The sequence below is a fragment of the Tamandua tetradactyla genome, chromosome 3, assembly GCF_023851605.1.
Source record: "Tamandua tetradactyla isolate mTamTet1 chromosome 3, mTamTet1.pri, whole genome shotgun sequence".
NCBI classification, from domain to species: Eukaryota; Metazoa; Chordata; class Mammalia; order Pilosa; family Myrmecophagidae; genus Tamandua; species Tamandua tetradactyla.
In genome coordinates this window covers 142297858-142316319 of record NC_135329.1, presented here as the reverse complement: position 1 = coordinate 142316319, position 18462 = coordinate 142297858, and the positions used below count along the sequence as shown (strand labels likewise).

General features: G+C 40.5%; 1 pseudogene; it reads left to right on the top strand.

The window, feature by feature from the left end:
- The first annotated feature begins 2811 nt into the window (after nucleotides 1-2811).
- Nucleotides 2812-5837, top strand: LOC143675780 (large ribosomal subunit protein eL34 pseudogene; annotated as a pseudogene).
- Nucleotides 5838-18462: the final 12625 nt, after the last annotated feature.

The window sequence follows — 18462 nt, the reverse complement described above, 5'->3', positions numbered from 1 at the left end:
CATACTGTAAGAAAGAAGGGCACTGAAAGAGGGACTCTCCTAGCCACCCCCAGAGAAAATGCCAGAGGGAAGCTAGATGACCTGACCCAAATTCCATACTCCCAAACCAACAGTGACTTGAAATGAAGGAGCCCAGGGGCTCTATTAGAAGAAACACCACTCCTCTCAGGCTTCCACCAAGAGCCTCGGGTAACAATTCAGGTGGGCAAACAATTAATTGACTTTCTTGTTTATAAGAGAGCCAAGTACTGAGTATTAAGTAAAAAATCTAATGTGCTTTCTAACCAATCAGAGACTATAATGGGGATATCTGCTCAAAGAACCAGTAAATCAGTTTTACAGACACTAGACTGCCAAACTGGGACCAAAAATTTAAAGCAGTTTCTTGTATGTACCAGAATGACCAGTTCCCTTGCTTGGAAAGGACCTTTTAACTAAGCTAAAATCCCAGATAAACTTTTCTCCAGACTGTTTGTCAACAGAGGTGACTCCAGGACAAGCCTGTGCAGTGTAAGCTGCCCTGCTGATAAACAGACTACGCCTACCTACCCCAGAAGAAATCTTGAATGCTGTAAAATTGGAGGCCATGTGCTGATGGAAAACCCAGATGTGCAAAAACAGTAAGACGGGTCCAAATGAAACTTCAAAAGCCATGTACATTATGCCATGTTAAACAATACCCACTCAAGGTAGAATCCAGAGAAGGAAATACTCCATGAATAGAAATGTTCTTGGAATATCAATTAATACAAGCCTGTCAATCTTTCTGTAACATTCCAACATTGCTGGTATGAAAGCCTTAAATGAATACCGGCTTGTGCAAGATCTCTGGGTCATTAACCAAATTGTAGAAGACCTCCACCTGGTAGTTCCAAATCCATCTACTTTACTTTCTGCTTTATCTGGAGAGCTCTGTTCACCATCTTAGATTTGAAAGATGCCTTTTACGGCATACCACTGTGACTCAGGATCTCAAGAAGTTTGCTTTTTTTGTATGGTCAGGTACTGGGAATTGAACCCGGGTCTCCGGCATGGCAGGCGAGAAGAACTGTTTGCTTTTGAATGGGAAGATCCCATTACTAACATAAAACAGCAATACGTTCTTCCACAAGGATTAAAGACACTGCCACAGTATTTGGAGAAGCGTTAGTCAAAAATGTAAGGGATTTACACTTTACAGAAAGGAGTATTATTATAGTATGTACATGATAAATGCTAACAGTAAGTTGTACCAAAAAGGCATCAGATAAGAACTCTATTCAAACTCTGAATTTCTGGCAGACTGAAAGGAGAGTGTCTAAGAAAAAGGCCCATATTTTCAAAAAAGTCAGTAAAACTTTTAGGCTTTTGAGCTATCCAAATGAAGAAATATTTGTTGCCAGACTAGAGAGAGGCTTTAGTCCGAGTACCAGAGCCAGTTACAAAAAAGGCAGCTTCAAGGATTCTTAGGGATGGCAGGATTCTCTAGAATTTGGGTACGTAATTTAAACTCATAGCAAAACCCTTATCTAAAGCCTTGACAGGATCTGAGCAAGAGCCTCTAAACTGGACTACTGAATATAAAAATGCCTCACAGAAAATAGAGAACTTTCAACAGCCCCAACCCTAGGCCTCCCGGACCCAAGAAAACATTTTGACCTTTTCATACATGAAAGACAAGGGGTTAGACTAGGAATGCTTACTCAAAAATGAGGAAATGCCAGATGTCCTGTGGCCTATTTTTCTAAACAGTTAGAGTATTCTCCAGGGATGGCCAATATGTCCATGGGCTGTAGCAGTCACCTATGACATCCTCAAAGAAGCTGAAAATTGTATTAAAGGGCAACCCACCGCTGTGCACATGCCACACCATGTACTGCCATTGTTAGAACAGAAAGGTGGGTATTGGCTCATCACTGGGCAGTTAGGTAAAACATCAAGCTATTCTACTAGACAATTCTAACATCACTCTAAAAGCTTCTTCTAGTTTAAACCCAGCCACCATACTTCCAAGTGGGGAAGGGGAACCTGTGCATGAAATACAAATAAAATTGATGAAGTCCATTCCAGCTGCCCAGATTTAGTTGATTAACCTTTAGAATATCTAGACATTGAGGTGTACACTGATGGAAGTAGCTTTGTGGAGAGAGGACTTCGAATTGCCAGTTATGCGGTGATAAGTCTACAAGCAGCACTGGAGGGCGGAGGCCTTTCACCAGGTACGTCCACACAACGGGCAGAATTTATTGCACTCACTAGAACTCTTCATATGGTAAAAGCATAGCAGATAAACATATATGCAGACTCTAAATATTTTTTTAATATAGTTAATGTTCATGGAGCCATCTGGAAAGGAAGAGGACTCTTAACATCTGGTAAAAAGAAAATTAAACATGCAGAGATAATCTTAGCCTTATTAAAAACAGTGATGCTGCCTAAAGAGGTTTCCATCATGCATTGCCACAGTCATCAGAAAGGAGAAATGGACTCTATAAAAGGATATCAAATAGCAGATCTAGAAGCAAGAGCAGGTGCCAACTAAAACCTCCATTCTTGTCATTGGTTCTTTCTCTGATACATATAAAACTAAAACAAAATTTCTCCTCAGTATTCAGCCCATGATTTGTTGAGAGCAAAAGAGTGGGGCTTTCACATAAAAGAAACAGGTGTCAATCTTAATCAAATATTCCACATGAAAGAACAGAGGAACGATGGATTTATAATGAAGACAGAATAATTCTTACTCTAGAACACTTAATGGAAAGAGTTCTTATTTATATCAAAGCACTAATTATGGAAGAGATGCCTTGTATCAATGGCTGAAAAATTATATTACAGGACCTAAGATACAAAAGAAATTCAGAAAATAACACAGAACTGTTTAACTTGCACTTAAAACAACCACAAATCTGGGCTTCTGCCCCCTATAAAAGGAGTGCAAGCCAGTGGCACAAGATCAGGTGAGGACTGGCAAGTAGATTTTACCTCTATGTGGACAGCATGTGGAAATTACAAGGATCTTTTTTTTCTGTAGATACATTTAAAGGATGGGTAGAGGCCTTTCCATGCAGGACACAGTAAGCCTCAGAAGTAACGAAGCCCCCCCTGAAGGAAATAATCCCATGGTTCAGACTCCCATTTTCAATACAACTGATCATGGCTGGGGGTTCGGGGGAGGTGCGGAGCTTTTACATAAAAATTTTCACAAGAACTGTCCAGAGCACTGAACATACGTTGGAAATTACACATGTCTCAGAGACTACAGTCTACTGGAAAAACGGAAAAGATGAATCATACCCTGAAGAAGATGATAGCGAAACTCCGCCAAGAAACTAATCTGTCATGGGACAAGGTACTCCTGGTGGCTCTGATGCAGATATCAGTAGTGCCCAGAAACAGGCTCCACATGAGCCCATTTGAATTGGTGCATGGGAGACCATTCCCAAATCAAGGACTGAACAAGCCCAAGGATTAGAAACTAAGAGATGTGTTCAGTCACTGGGGCCACGCTAGAGGCAATTCACCGTCATGCCTCAAGCTGCTCTCTTTTCCCACAGATGTTCCCTTACATTACTTTAAACCCAGGGACACCACTTTAAGCCCAGGGACCGAGTCCTTTTTTTTTTTTTTTTTTTACATGGGCAGGCACTGGGAATCGAACCCAGGTCCTCTGGCATGGCAGGCAAGCATTCTTGCCTGCTGAGCCACCGTGGCCGGCCCCGAGTTCTTTTTTAACAAATGAAAAAATCAACATCCAACAGACCAGCTGGAACCAAAATGGGAAGGTCCCTATGAAATTGTTTTAACAACTCATTGTTCTGCAAACTTATGGGAATGAAACCATGGGTAGACCATAGAAGGGGAAAAAATCGCACCCCCTAACCAGGTTTTCTCTACTAGACTCCTTCACCAGACAAATGTTGAGAGGAAAATGGCTGAGAGCGCCAAAGAAGGAGAGGAAAACAATAAACCTCCAACAGGCAGGTATCAATGCAAACGCTTAGAAGATTTAAAATACATCTTCAGGAAAACAGGTAAGAAGGGCTAAATATTAGAACATTTGTTTTATCTGAATGTCATTAAGTACATGTGGCCAAGCAGATTGATTACTTTCTAAATTACTAGACTCTTCCCAACATACATTTGTGGCTTGTTTTGTATCATTGCTATCCTGTAGCCCAGGGAACTGACATATTATCAAATGCTAATGTTTTTTGTTTGTTTGTTTTTGATTTTACAATGGGCACATTCCTATGCAGCCTCTATCAAATGATTAGATTGTTGGGTATGTGGCCAATTACCTATGTCCAGTGTTCCCGGATTACCCTGGTGGATATCACCCCTCCAGGGAGCTGACTGGAAGGAACTAAGAAAATTAATCTTCAAAATGCAAGATCAAGGGGATATAAGGGTAGTTCAGTGGTAGAATTCTCACCTGCCATGCGGGAGACCTGGGTTTGATTCCCGGACATTACATTTCTTTTTCTTATAGTATAACAATGGAGAGAGCCATTTGACATGTAAAACAGACTGTGGGGCAAAGGATTCAATTATTAGAGAAAAAGCCCTCTTTTTTTTACAACCCTGGGACAGCCTGGTATGGCTAACAGCTGGGTAAGGTAGAATAAGCCAGACAGCCCCTCTGTTGGGAACAATGGAACCACTCCCAGCAACATAATCCCTTCAAACCAAGGAAAATGGGATGGCTGCCTCCAGAGCAGTGTCTCTGAACCATAATATTACAGGAAAGTGGTTGATTTGGGACAGATTGGATTAATAGGCCTGATGTTTGCTGGGTAGCTCTGGACGGAACTCAGTGGTTATGTGGCACCAATTTATGGCCCTGGCTGCCCCCAGGTTGGCTAGACAGATGCACGTTAGGATTATCCTGAGCTCAAGGAAGTATTCATAAAATATCTACCATCAGGAGCAAGCCTCCCAGTGTTAAAAGCATGGCTGGCCTGATTGCCTAGCCACTCTATTTCTGGCTTCATTAGGCATTGAAGACGTTATACTTAGGATAGAGGCACTGAACAATTTTATGCAACAAGCTTTAAATGATAGCCTCAAAAGTGTATATCTTTTGAACACTGAAGTGACCCTAATGTGTAAAGCAGTACTACAAAATCGAACGGCTTTAGATGTCTTAACAGCTTCACAGGGAGGGACACGTGCTATAATAAAATCTAAATGTTGTACCTATGTACGTGATGAACCTGACAATGTAACGTATGAAAAATATGAACATATGAAAATCAAATTACTGCAATAGACACTGACTCTACCTCCTCAGGCATATTTTCTACAGGAATAGAATCTTGGCTTCAGTATTACAAACAGTATTCAGTATTACAAACAGGACTTATGGTATTTTTCACAATAATCACCAGCAAACTCATCTTTAAAACATGTCTCTCTTATCCCAGCCCTGTCATAACCAAAATACTGGGAACACCTTAATACTCCAGAAAACAGCTGAAGTTAAAGAACTGCTCTTCTGGGGATGGTACCTACAGGCATTCAGAATGGTCCGGGCTATCCTACAATACTGCATCCAACAAAACTAGGCTCTTCTGGGCCCCTGGTAATAGGACTGTTTACCTTTATATAAAGAAGGTTGGGAAAGCACCCAAATGTTCATGTGGCATGTGCCTGGGCCGACTGCAGGGGGTTCGTGCTGTGAGGCCTAAAATGCTTATGAGGTTATCTAAAACAAAAAACATGTCGGCAGAGCCTGCGGTGGATCCATGTGTGCTAAATATGTCCATGACAGGATCAAGCGTGCTTTCCTGACTGAGGAGCAGAAAATCGTTGTGAAAGTGTTGAAGGCACAAGCGCAGAGTCAGAAGACTAAATAAAAAAAATGTGAAGCGTTTTTTAATAAAAAAAATCAAAGGCTTGTTTAAAAAAAAAAAAAAGAATATGTACAACTGCAATCTAAGAAGTTCGTTCCCCCAACTCCTGTGGTCAATGCCCTGTTCCGGCTCGAAGAAGTCAGAGTAGTCATCACCCAGATATCCCTCAAGACCGGGGAATTATCAAGTGACAGGGAGAAATTATAACCAAAGAGTTAGGGTTTAAGGAATGATTATGCCTACTGGATCATTACATAAATATTCTTTTTTTTCCTTTTTGGTGTATTAGAGTAGACAAGTAGGTTTTCTGGGTCTAGCTCCAAGTGGCCCCAGGTCCTTGAGTCACCCAGCCCAGTGTCAGACCTGTGAGTGAGGTAGCCCTCACGTGATTCATGCTCCAGCCATTCAGGTTTTCCCATCTGAGCCTTCCAGACAGTGTGGAGCTGAATTAAGCCATCCCTGTTCTTCCCTGTTTAATGCCTGACCTGCAGAATCTGAGAGTATAATAAAATGACCATTGTTTTATGCCACTAATTTTTGGGATTGTTAAGTAGTGATACAAAATTCGAACAAAATTTGGTACCTGCCAGTGGGGTCCTGTTATAACAAAAAACAAAAATATGAGCTACTGGCTTTTTACTGGGCAGCAGGCAGAAGCTTAGGTGGCCTTGAGCAGTGGGTCAACGAAATCTGAAAGGACAGAGGGGAAATTATTATTGGAGGGTGGATAAAAGGCAACCTTGCTATGTTCAAGCCCAAAGTTTGGCAACACTGCGATCTGCAATCACATGGGAAATAGAAACTATGCCTAATGATGTAGTGGATTTGGCTAAGAAAATTCCCAGGCAGATAGTTGAAAGTGCCGTCTGGTTTCTTTTAGCTGCTTATGATAAAACATGGCTTTGGAGAGAGGAACAGTTTGGTTTTCAAACAAAATTTAGAGGAAACATGGAGGGCTCAAATCAGTTTTTCCAGTCAGCAAAGTATTCTCAAAGTAAGAAAGGGTTTTATGTGGTGGGTATAGAGTAACTGTAAGTTTTGGAAGTGTTTAAATAAAAAGAGGAACATTAATAAATACATACATACATACATGCATACATACATACGTAAATACATAAAAAGAGCAAGTCTCATAGCAAAAGTCAAATCAAGGGCATTATCAGGAAGATGTGGTCTAAGAGTAAACATGAAACCAAGTATGTGACTCTACTTTTTAAAATCTCAGAAAGATTTAAGATGGTGACCTATGAACCCTTGCAGACAGATAAAAGACCTTTTAAGAAACTTAAGACACCACTTATGTCTTTAGTTCACAGGTCTTCAGATTAAGAGGCACTGTACCAAAGGGGCTATATGTGAGGAATGACACCTCTTACCTCATCCTCACCTGACCGATTTAGATGGTAAGATCCTGGACTTCGAGCTGATGTGGTAATGGGGTGAGACTTGGGGATCTTGAGGGAAGAGGTGAGTATATTTTGTATGTGAGAGGAATGGGAACTGAGATTAGCAGAGGGCAGACTGTGGAAGTTTGTACTTTTTCAAAAATGGCAGCAACAAAATGGCTGTTTTATAATGTGCACTTGCCACTCTCCTATCTGCAGTTTAATTAGCTTGAATCTAAGCTAACCTTAGTGATTTTCTAGTAACAAATAAATTATGGCAGAATTGTCACCCATGTAACTTGTATGGCTGCATCTGGAAAGGCCATGCAGCTTCTTCCTGTTTTGGAATGCTCACTCTCTGGATTCTCAGTCTAATTCTAGATAATTCATTAAACCCTAACTCCTTGGTTATACTTTCTCCCTGTTGTTTGATAATTCCCCAGTCTTGAGGGATGTCTGGATGATGACCGCTCTGACTTCTTCTTCTTAGAATTCTCATTCTAAGAAGCATTCCTTTTAGAACCCATCTGCCATGCTGTGTGAAGGCACCCAAGCCACATGGAGAGGCCACAAGTAGGTTCCTGGTTGACAGACTCTACTGAGCTTGGGCATCAAGTCATCCTACTCAGGCACCAGACAGGTGTGTGAGGTAGCCTCCAGATTATTCTAGTTCCCATCTTCCCACTTGAGACTCCAGAATTGTGAGACTCAGCCACCCTAAACAGGCCCTGTGTGAATTCCTATCCTGTAGGATACATGAGCATAATTAAAGGGCTGTTATTTTATGTTTTTTTGGGGGGGTGCATGTTCCAGGAATCAAACTTGGGTCTCCCACATGGAAGGTGGGCATTCGAACCACTGAACTACCACTACCGTTCACCTGATTGTTATTTTTTGTTATAAAATTTTTGGGTGGTTTTACTTAGCAATAAAGAAACTGGAACACTTGATTATATATGCAAGTGTTCATAAAAATCATATTGTTTTCAAGCTTAAAAGGACCTCAAGAGATCAAGTAGTCCCACCACCGCAGTTTTTGGGTAAAGAAACTGAGCCTCATAGAGGTTACATGACTTGCTGAAAGTCATAAAATTAGTAGGCACTAAACCAAGGGTCTGAACTCCTCTTTCTATTACACTATATATGTGTCCACCACATAGTGCTGTCATCTAGGAACTGGACAAGCATTTAGCTGCTCTCCAGGGACAGGATCTTCATTGAAGTTACAGCTCTCTGGAGAGATGAGGCCCTGCCCTTAAGGCTCCCTATGGGGTTGGTCTAATAAGCCAGCCCTCTGCACTGATCACATGACTAGGCTGGCCAATTTGTTTCTGCCTTTTCTCAGTCTCCCCTGGTCTCTACCCTGGGGCTTCTTCCAATCCACCATTTTCTTCCATTTTTCTTTTTCACCACTATATATACCAAATGATGGCCCTGAGAGACATTGGCAGTAGTTTGTTGTTTGTGGGACACAGACATACAAGGGATCATTAGGCTGGTTGGTGGTTATTAGAGGACTTCAGGATAAGAAACAGACAGAACACCCCACCCACAAGGAGACTCCTAAGGCTTCTCTTCAGCCACTGGGGTTCTAAGGAATTATATCGGGAAATCCCTTAATCTCTCACCCATTTATAGATGGGGAAACTAATCCCAGAGAAGTGAAGTGATTTGTTCTCTGATCATACATGGTCTTTGTGCCTTGCCTCTGTTGTGGATCTCAGACCTGAAATCCCCCCAAATCAAAATGGGTAGTCACATTTTTCCCCTTAAATATCTTAATATTAAAATTACTAGTATTCAAAGAGTACATTTTTCAAATCACAAATTTAGACTATATAGACAGCAGCATTCACTTGTGGGGTGGAAAGAGGGGCTCTTTGTGTATTCAGTGAAACATATGTATCTTCTCAAGAGTGCTGCTTCATAATGGATATAAAGGGAAAAATCTAGAAAAGACACAAAATTAAAAAGAAAAATAAATAGATCTTATGCAGAATAGTACAGAAATTTAGACTTGTAAAGCCTGGGCCAGGAAGGTGTTTGGGAATTGTTCACCTAAACTTGAGCAAGTTTAGGAGGGTGGAAATTAGTCCTGCTCCACTGAGGAGCTGGAAATACAATGGGACCATTAGTTCAAATCTAGTAATACTGTTGACTTTGGGTCTGTGCTTCTGTCTTTGTCTGTATTTTCTAGAAAACCTTCCGATCTCTAGTAAAGGGAGAGGTGTGATTTAGCTAAGCACAAAGACGGAGAGACTGGAACACAAAAAGGTGAAATTACTGAATCAAGGTTAAGGATTGGTCCATTTAAATCACGGTTCTTCTTTTGGTTTATAAATTCTTTTAGAATTTAACTAAATTTTAGCAACACTCTCCATAAATATGCATGAATTTAAAATTTTGCACATAATTTTAGAGCATTCATAGACATCTAAGAAACCCATTCGTGAACCCCAGATATAAAGAATCTCTAGACTAAATATATTAGGATAAGTTCAATGGAATGGCATAAAACAGTTAAATGAATGAATTTTATTTTCTGTTTTGAAATGGATACAGCCACATTACTGAAAGGGTTCGAGAAGTAGACCATAGAATAGTAGTAGACAAATAGAATGAAACTGTTTATATAAAGGTAAATGTATATATTGTGCACATAGCAACAATAGCAGATTTTTATTGTCTGCTTGTTATATGCCAGATGCTTTTGTAATTTAAGTTATTATCCAATTTAATCCCCACAACAACCCTATAATTTAGGTACTGTTTAACAATAGGTACTATTTTAATACTCATTTTGCAAATGAGAAAACTAAATCTCTGGGAGTTGAGTAATCACAAAGCCAAGTGTGGTGGGGGCAGGTCACAGATTCAGGAAGACGCGCGCGCGCGCACACACACACACACAGAAGCCACGTGAGCTGAGGAACCATGTCTAGCATATCCAACATCTAGGACAGGGCCAGGCACAAGGAAGGAGATTAATAAATATTTGTTGATTGAATGAATGAACCAAAACGTTAACATTTATTTATGAGGGGTCAGAATAAAGCAACCCTGTCATTTTCACTTGTATGTTATTTTTTGTTGATTTGAATCTTTATGATGAGTATGTTGGCAGAAACTGTCTTGTGCTCCTTTATGTTTCCCATTTCACCCCCCCCATCCCCCCGTAGCACGGTGAGTTCATGTGACTAATTCTCATGGAAGGAATGCGGGTGGAAGTAATGTCTCCTTCAACCTGAAGCAGTTAAGAGCAAACGTGTTCTCTCTAGTCATTCTCTTGTCCAAGTCACTCTCTCTGTCCTGGCCACAGGCCTAAAAACCCAGGACTCCGAGGTAGTTGAGTCACAAGATGGAAAGAGCTTGGTCCCTGAGTCACTGTTTAGAGGAGCGCCATGCAGGAGAGTGAGCAGACTTGCAACATCTGTCACATGAGTGAGATATAGGCCTTCATTGTGTTACGCCACTGAGATTCAGGATTTATTCATTACCACAGTATACTGTAGCCTAAGCTTACTAATATAAGCATTTTTGTTATCAGCTTAAGCAATTAAAGTTATTTCCAGTTTGGAAAAAAGGTTTGTAATGTTGCTGAGCATAGAACTTGAGTCCTGTTAGCAATGATCTTTTTATCAGATTATCCTGTGTCATATGAAAAAAATAATTCTGTCACTGAAAGGGAAATAATAAGATAAACTGTTATTCCATGAATTAAAAAATTTTAGAATAGGTTATATTCTAGGACATAAGATATGTTATACAGAATGCCTGTCACTCAATTTATGTAACAGATGTATTCCTAAAAACAACTTGTGGCTAGTATTTTATGAACTTCTTTAAAAATGCACTGGAATCATCTTAATCCATTTGCAAAGCCAAGAATTCTTAAATTTTAGGGTGAATTATGATGTATAATTTACTTTTATAGAAATCTAAATTAATGTGATATAGATGATGAAATGTATGGAGTGTGTATAAGGTAGGAGCTCACCGGTCCTCCACTCTCCAAAGTCCCGTAAAGCCTCATCTCCCTCATGTTACTGTATCTATACCTGGCCCAGACAGGATTTGTCTAATTCAAAAAATCATTATACCTTTAGACTAGACCTGAATACAGAAAAATATTCTATATCTGAGCACAGCAAGTGGCATTTCCCCTTACCTGCTTGTTGAGGACCCTGACAGAGTCTATTGGATGAAGGTCTTTGATCAAAGGAGAATGAAGGAAAGGGTTTGGGAATATTTGCCAGGAGAAAGGGAAAGAGGGCAGATATCCTAGTATCTGCCTTAAGTATCAGTTCTGGATCCAATGGAAGGGGGTCTCTAGAGCTGTGTTGTGAGGGACCCTCAGAGATGAGAGGGCCCCAGTGGTACAACTGTGAATCTACAGGGGGCAGGGTGGGCGTACTGTGAAATTCCGGGAGTGCGATCCCTGAAGTCCGGGTAAGTGTGCCTTCTGGAGCAACAGGCACGTGCTGCCAATCCTCATTATTCATGGATTCCATATTTCTACACATTTGCCATCATGGATGGAAATGCACAGAGTGTTGAAAATTTGAGTTACTCAACAACGTTCTGGCTAAGATGGAGCCAGCAACACTATGGCTTCTCATTTCAGCTCTCACCCTGTAAAAATGTGATATATTTAGTGCCATGTTTTTCACATTTTTATTTTTTGCTGGCGATTTCATTATTAAAATGGCCCCCAAACATAGAGCCAATGTGCTGTCTAGTATTTCCGAGTGTAAGAAGTCTATGATGTGCCTTGTGGAGTGTGTTAGATAAGCTTCCTTCAGGTATGAGTTATAGTGTTGTTCACCATAAGTTCAATGCTAATAAACCTATGCTTTATTAATGAGCACCAGTCACCTCTCCTCAATAAGCAAGTTTATGATTAAACTTGCTTAAATTTATGATCAGAGGCTTTGTTTAAATGTTCCTTTGAAATGTTCTGAAGGCAATGATAAGTTTTCTACATGGTGTTAAATGGGAGCAGTTTCTAAAAGTCAGTGAATCATTTATCTAAATTTAAGGAGGAAGCAAAAGATCTTCCTTACACAGAAAGGCTTCCTTACACAGAAACACACATAAAAAACATGGTTATCTGTTGACTGGTTGAGGAAATCTTGTGACCAGAAGCCTCAGCAATCTAACCCTGTATTTCCCCCAGGGTAATGGTTCAGTCAGTATTGGCTAACTCTTTATTAGTGAAGGCCTTACAGAACATAAGAACCTCGAGTAATAATAATAATAGTCTTCTAATCTATGTAATGAATGTCACAATTTTAAATAATTTTACAAGAAATTAATTTTCAGTCATTATGTAGAGGAGAGTAAGGGTAGTTCTCAACTGAGGAAAGAGAGCTTTCCTGGCAGCAAGCTCTGTATTTGGGGTCCATGATGGCCAATGTGAAATGCTCATAACCCAAGCCAGTGTGATGCATTAGAAGGTGGGAACTCTGTCACTTCTGTGTGAAGCTGAGCTTAAGGAGGTCTTTGAGGAGGCCTGTGCCTAGGGCTCAGCTTGCTAAGAAAATCCATTTGAGTTCCTGCTTGCCTCCCAAACCCATTCAACACACTTATCACAACCACTCCCAACCTCCTCTCCGAGTCCAAAGAACCCTCCTTTTCCCTTGTACTCTTGTCTTCACCACTTTTTCCTGTTCTCAAGGAGGTACCTGCCTTTCTCCCATTTCTGCTTGAGGTAACCTAGCAAAAATTCCTCCATGAGTTTAGAATTTTGAGAAAAAAATTGGAGAGGAGGGGGTCACCTGTAAGCATTTTTATTTCAGCCATGAAGCACAATGCTCTTGAGATAGGGAAACACAAAGACTTTGTTTTTTTTTTCTCACATGGGCAGGCACCAGGAATTGAACCCAGGTCTCCGACATGGCAGGTGAGAACTCTGGCACTGAGTCACCATTGCCCATCCATAAAGGCTTTCTTAAAAGTGGAAATAAAAAATATAGTGAGGGAGAAACAAAAATTAGCATGTTAATGAATTAACCAACCACAATATGCTGGTAACCTAGTTGGACACCATGAGGTGGGAAAGTGAGGGCCCCCTGCCACCTTGGCATTGTGAGGAAGAATGACTGGACAGAGCTGCCCCTAGACCTGGGCCTTGCACATGATCAGGGCAGGCCTGTAGGAGAGCACTGTTTATAACTCAGATGAGATCACCCGGAGGCTCTAGGGTGTGCTGGGGTTCCTGTGCTAGACAAGGCAGAGCAAGAGTCAATGAAATGTGGGCTGTCATTATTAGTGTGACCCCTTTTATGCATACATGTTGGTAGGATCCACAGAAATTTAGGGTGCACATTGATAATGTCACCTCTGTACATGAAGAATAGCCAAGGCCTGATTTCCTAAGCATCTCATTTTATAGGCATACTTCCACATCTGCAAGTAGCTTAACTTATAAGGACGTTCATTCCTTATCTCAAGATGAAAAGTGACACTAACCCAATAAACTTTTGTCACTGATAAAAAAATACTTTTTAGATAATGCATATAAACAGTTATATAAACACAACTGTGGTTATATAAACACAGTTATATAAACACAACCGGAGAAAGTTTTAGAAAACCTAGAACTTAGCTAGTCTGAAGTTATTACTGAAAGTGAGAAAGTGACATGGAAGTATCATCTTGAATTAAAAGCTAGTATTAACGAGTACTCAATGAAAAAGAGTTATCAACTTTATGTTCAAAGCAACTTTATATTCACAATAAGTTCAGGAAAGTCCAGAAGACCACCTTGAGATGGTCTTGCTTTTCAGAGAGGTCTCAGGAATTGAGATAGTTTAATTATGATTAGAGTATGGATAAGTGTGTATAAAATAGGGTTATTTTCAATGGTGAATTGAACTTGGAAAACTATATGAGTTATCCAATGCTGCTTAACTGATCACTCCAAAACTTGGTTTAAATCAACAATAATCATTTATCATCTCTTACAGTTTTTGTGGGTCAGGAATCTGGGAGCAGCATCACCTGGCAGTTCTGGTTTATTGTCTCTTCTATGAAGTTGCAGTCAAGTTGTGGCTAAATCTCTAGTGATCTGGGCTGAAGGCTGGACTGGGGCTGGAGGATTCAATTCCAAGGTGGCTGGCAAATTGACATTGGCTGTTGGCAGGAGCACTCTGCTCTTCATGTTTTTCTCACTAGGGCTATTTGGATGTGCTCTTGGCATAGAAGTGGACTTCCCTAGTACAAATGATCTAAGAGAGCAAGGAGAAAGTTGTAGTAGCTTCATGACTTAGCCTTGGAAGTAACACTGTCACCTCTATCATATTCTATTGGTCACACAAGCTAGTTCTGATTCAGTGTGGAAGACGGCCACACAAGGGCATGGATATGAAGAAGTCAGGGTTCATTGGGGACCACTTAAGAGACTGCTACCACCAAGTCCATGGGATACCCAGGACTGTGGCTGTGACTCATTGTAGGGCATATGAAGATGAATTTTGGGCTTTGAAATTATCTTGTTTGTTTATCATACCTTATCCACACCACTAGAATGTTGGCTTCCTGAGAGCAGAAAGTTTATCTATCATTTTCACTGCTGTATCTCTGGTGCCTAGACCAGTGACTGCCACATGAGAGGAGTCCCATACATAGCGAAATAAATGAATAAATGAGTAAATGAAGTCCTCTAGGTACTTGAGTATGGGCATAGCTAGAAATCAGTAATGGAGTTTTCCATAATATCATCCTGAGAAGGCACCCAGAGAGGGTGAGAACTCATTTTTAGGATACTAGCAGAGAGAGCCTAGGAGAAGCTGGAAAGGTGACACCGCATGACACATGAGCTCACTTTATCAGGTAAATACTTCTAAAGGGATGTAATTCACAACTGTCACAGGAAGGCTCAGCAGGAGCATTGCTAATAATTGCCTCTAGAAGTTAGGATATTGGTTTAGTTACTGTAACAGACACCAATTAACAGCTTAAACAATATTTCTCTTTCAATAAAAGCCCATCTGGTAGGCTTGGGGAAGTCTGGCTGCTCTACGTGTTCTGGGGATTCCCGATTCCTTCAATCTCACTGCTCTGACATCTTCCATGGTGTTGCCCACATCCATGTGGTTGAGCAGGATGCCCACTACCATGTCTGCATTCTAGCCTCAAGGAGGAAAAGAAGAAGGGGAGGACATGCAACTTTTGTTTAAGGTTGTTATCCAGAATCACATATCTCACTTCTGCTCATAGCTCATTGGTTGGAACTTGGCCATATGGTCACAGCAACTGCAAAGGAAGCTGGGATATATACTCTTTAGATGGAAATATTATCGCTAGATGGACAGGGTGGGCCACGGTGGCTCAGCAGGCAAGAATGCTTGCCTGCCATGCCAGAGGACCCGGGTTTGATTCCCGGTGCCTGCCCATGTTAAAAAAAAAAAAAATATATATATATATATATATATATATATATAGATGGATAGCCATGTGCCCATTAAAACTTGGGGATTACTAATACCAAAAGGATGAAAGAGAAAATGAATATTGGGGGACAATTAGCAGTCTCTACCCAGTGAGGAAGCATAGTGGCTTATGCTGAGAAATTCTTTGTCCTAGACTTTATCGTCTACATATACAATTTCATTACTTTTTCTGATAAGCTATGTCATAGGGTTTGGTTGGTAGTATTTGAGATGGCCCCCAGCGATACCTGCCTCCTAATATTCATGTTCTTGTAATTCCCTTCTTCAAATGAATACAATTTGACCATGTTGCTGGGCTATCTTGCCCAAGATAAGTTTACAAAAGATTTATGGCTCCCATGTTGCTAATAGACTCTTACTATTTGTATTAGCTAGGGTTCTCTAGAGAAACAGAATCAGCAGGAGTTATTTGTAAATACAAAATTTATAAAAGTGCCTCACGTAACCATGGGGATGTAGAGTTGAAGGTCACAAGCTGGCAGCTCTGATGAAGGTCCTCAAGGCATTTTCAGGAGACGCTGGCTGGCTGAAGCAAGAAGAGTGATTATCTCTTCTGAAGCCTCCTTAAAAGCCTTCCAGTGATTAGATTAAGCATCACTCATTGCAGAAGACACTCCATGCAATCAGCTGTGAATGCAGCCAACATGGTCATGATTTAAGTCTATGAAATGTCCTCATAGCAACAGACAGGCCAGAACTTTCCTGATCAGAAAACCGGGCACCACCACCTGGTCAAGTTGTCATATGAACCTGACCATGACAGTATTGCTTTCTTCATTTGCATCCTTTGATGAAGCAAGCAGCCATGGTGGAGAGGATCACACGACAAGAAACGACAAGAAACTGAGGGCAGTCTGCAGTTAACAGCCAGCAAAGAACTGAGGATCTCAGTCCTACAACCCACAAAGAACTAAATTCTGCCAACCCCTTGAGTTTAGAAGTGGATCCTTCCCCAGTCAAGTCTTCAGATGAGACCCAAGTTATGGCGGAAACCCTGATCACAGCCTTATGAGAGACTCTTAAGCAGAGGCTGCAGCAAAGTGTGCCCAGATTCCTGATGCACAGAATCTATGAGATAAACTTTTTAAAATTGTGAAATACATTATATATACAAAAAAGTGATAAATTTCAAAGTACATTTTAACAAGTAGTTATAGAACAAATTTCAAAGTATGGCATGGGTTACAGTTCTACAATTTCATGTATTTCTTTCTAGCTGCTATAAGACACTGGAGACTAAAAAGAAATATCAATATAATGATTCAGTAGTCATACTCATTTGTTAAATCCTCTCTTCTCTGTTGCAACCCCCCCTTCTCCTTTGATCCTTCTCCCAGTCTTTAGGGATACTTGGGCAGTGACATTTTCCTCATGTTGAAAAGGGATGTTGACATTATGGAGTAGGAGAATGCAACTGGTTGATGCTCTTGGAGAGACCGGTAACTCTGGATTTCAGGACTTATCTGGCCTGGGAACCATCTGAAAATTTTAGGCTTCTGAAAAATAGACTTAGTGAGTGAACATTTATAGAGGTTCAGTTAGAGCCCTGGGTATTCTTTAGGTATGGGAGTACTGTTGGTTGGGTTTTGACATACCATGGCAATTGGCAATATTTAGCTGTGGCTTGTATAAGAGTAACCTCCAGAATAGCCTCTTGACTCTATTCTAACTCCCTTAGCCACTGATACCTTATTTTGTTACACTTCTTTTCCACCTTTTGGTCAGATAGGCATTGTCAACCCCACAGTGCCAGGGCCAGGCTCATCCCTGGGAGTCATTTCCACATTGCTAAGGAGGCTTAAATCACTGGATGCCATATCCCATGTAGGGGGACAGTAATGATTTTCTTTGCAGAGTTGGACTTAGAGAGAGAGACGGGCCACATTTGAGCAATAAGAGGTTCTCTGAAAGTAACTCCTAGGCATTACTATAGGAAGGCTTAGCTTCTCCATTACAGATACAAGTTTTGTAAGAGTAAGTCTCAAGATCAAGTGCTTGGCCTATTAACTTGAGAGTCCCTATTGTTTGAGGGAGTATCAGGAATTTCCCAAGTGGGAAAGTTTAATAGTTCCATATATTTTCTCCTGTCCCTCGAGGGTCTTTGTCAATACTTTTTTTTTTTTATTGTATAACATTTATACAAAGCAAAGAAAGAAAAAAAGCAGTAATTTTCAAAGCATACTTCAACAAGTAGTTAGAGAACAGATCCCAGAATCTGTCATGGACTACCATTCCATCACCTCAGATTTTTCCTTCTAGCTGCTCCAAAACACTGGAGGCTAGAGGGAAATAAATATAGTTATTCTGCAGCCAAACCCATTTGTTAAATCCCATTTTTTCTGTTATACCTCCTCCTTCTCCTTTAATTCTTCTCCCAATCTACAGGGATCTTTGGGCAATGCCTGTTATGACTTTTTCATGGTGAGTTTGCCAATACTTTTGAATTATCTGTCCAACATACTCTGGAATGCATGCAGGTATTACATTAAACTATACAGGATTGCAAGACTTCATTCCTGATTCTAGGCTCCATATGTTTAGGTTGTTTAACTGAACTGGCCAGACAGGTTAAGTAGGATTGTGTGCTACAGAAAACTTAGGTTTTGGATAAAATAAACCTCTCTTCCTTTGATCTCATACAGAAGGTGAAGTTCTAAAATACAGACAATATCATCCTTTACCCTGCATTCTGATTTACCTTAGTTCCAACCAGATCAGTGTTCTTATCTTTAATTGAAGGCTGATCATTTTTTCGGCTTCTTTTAACAGTTGCCGTATGTAGGAATGCTG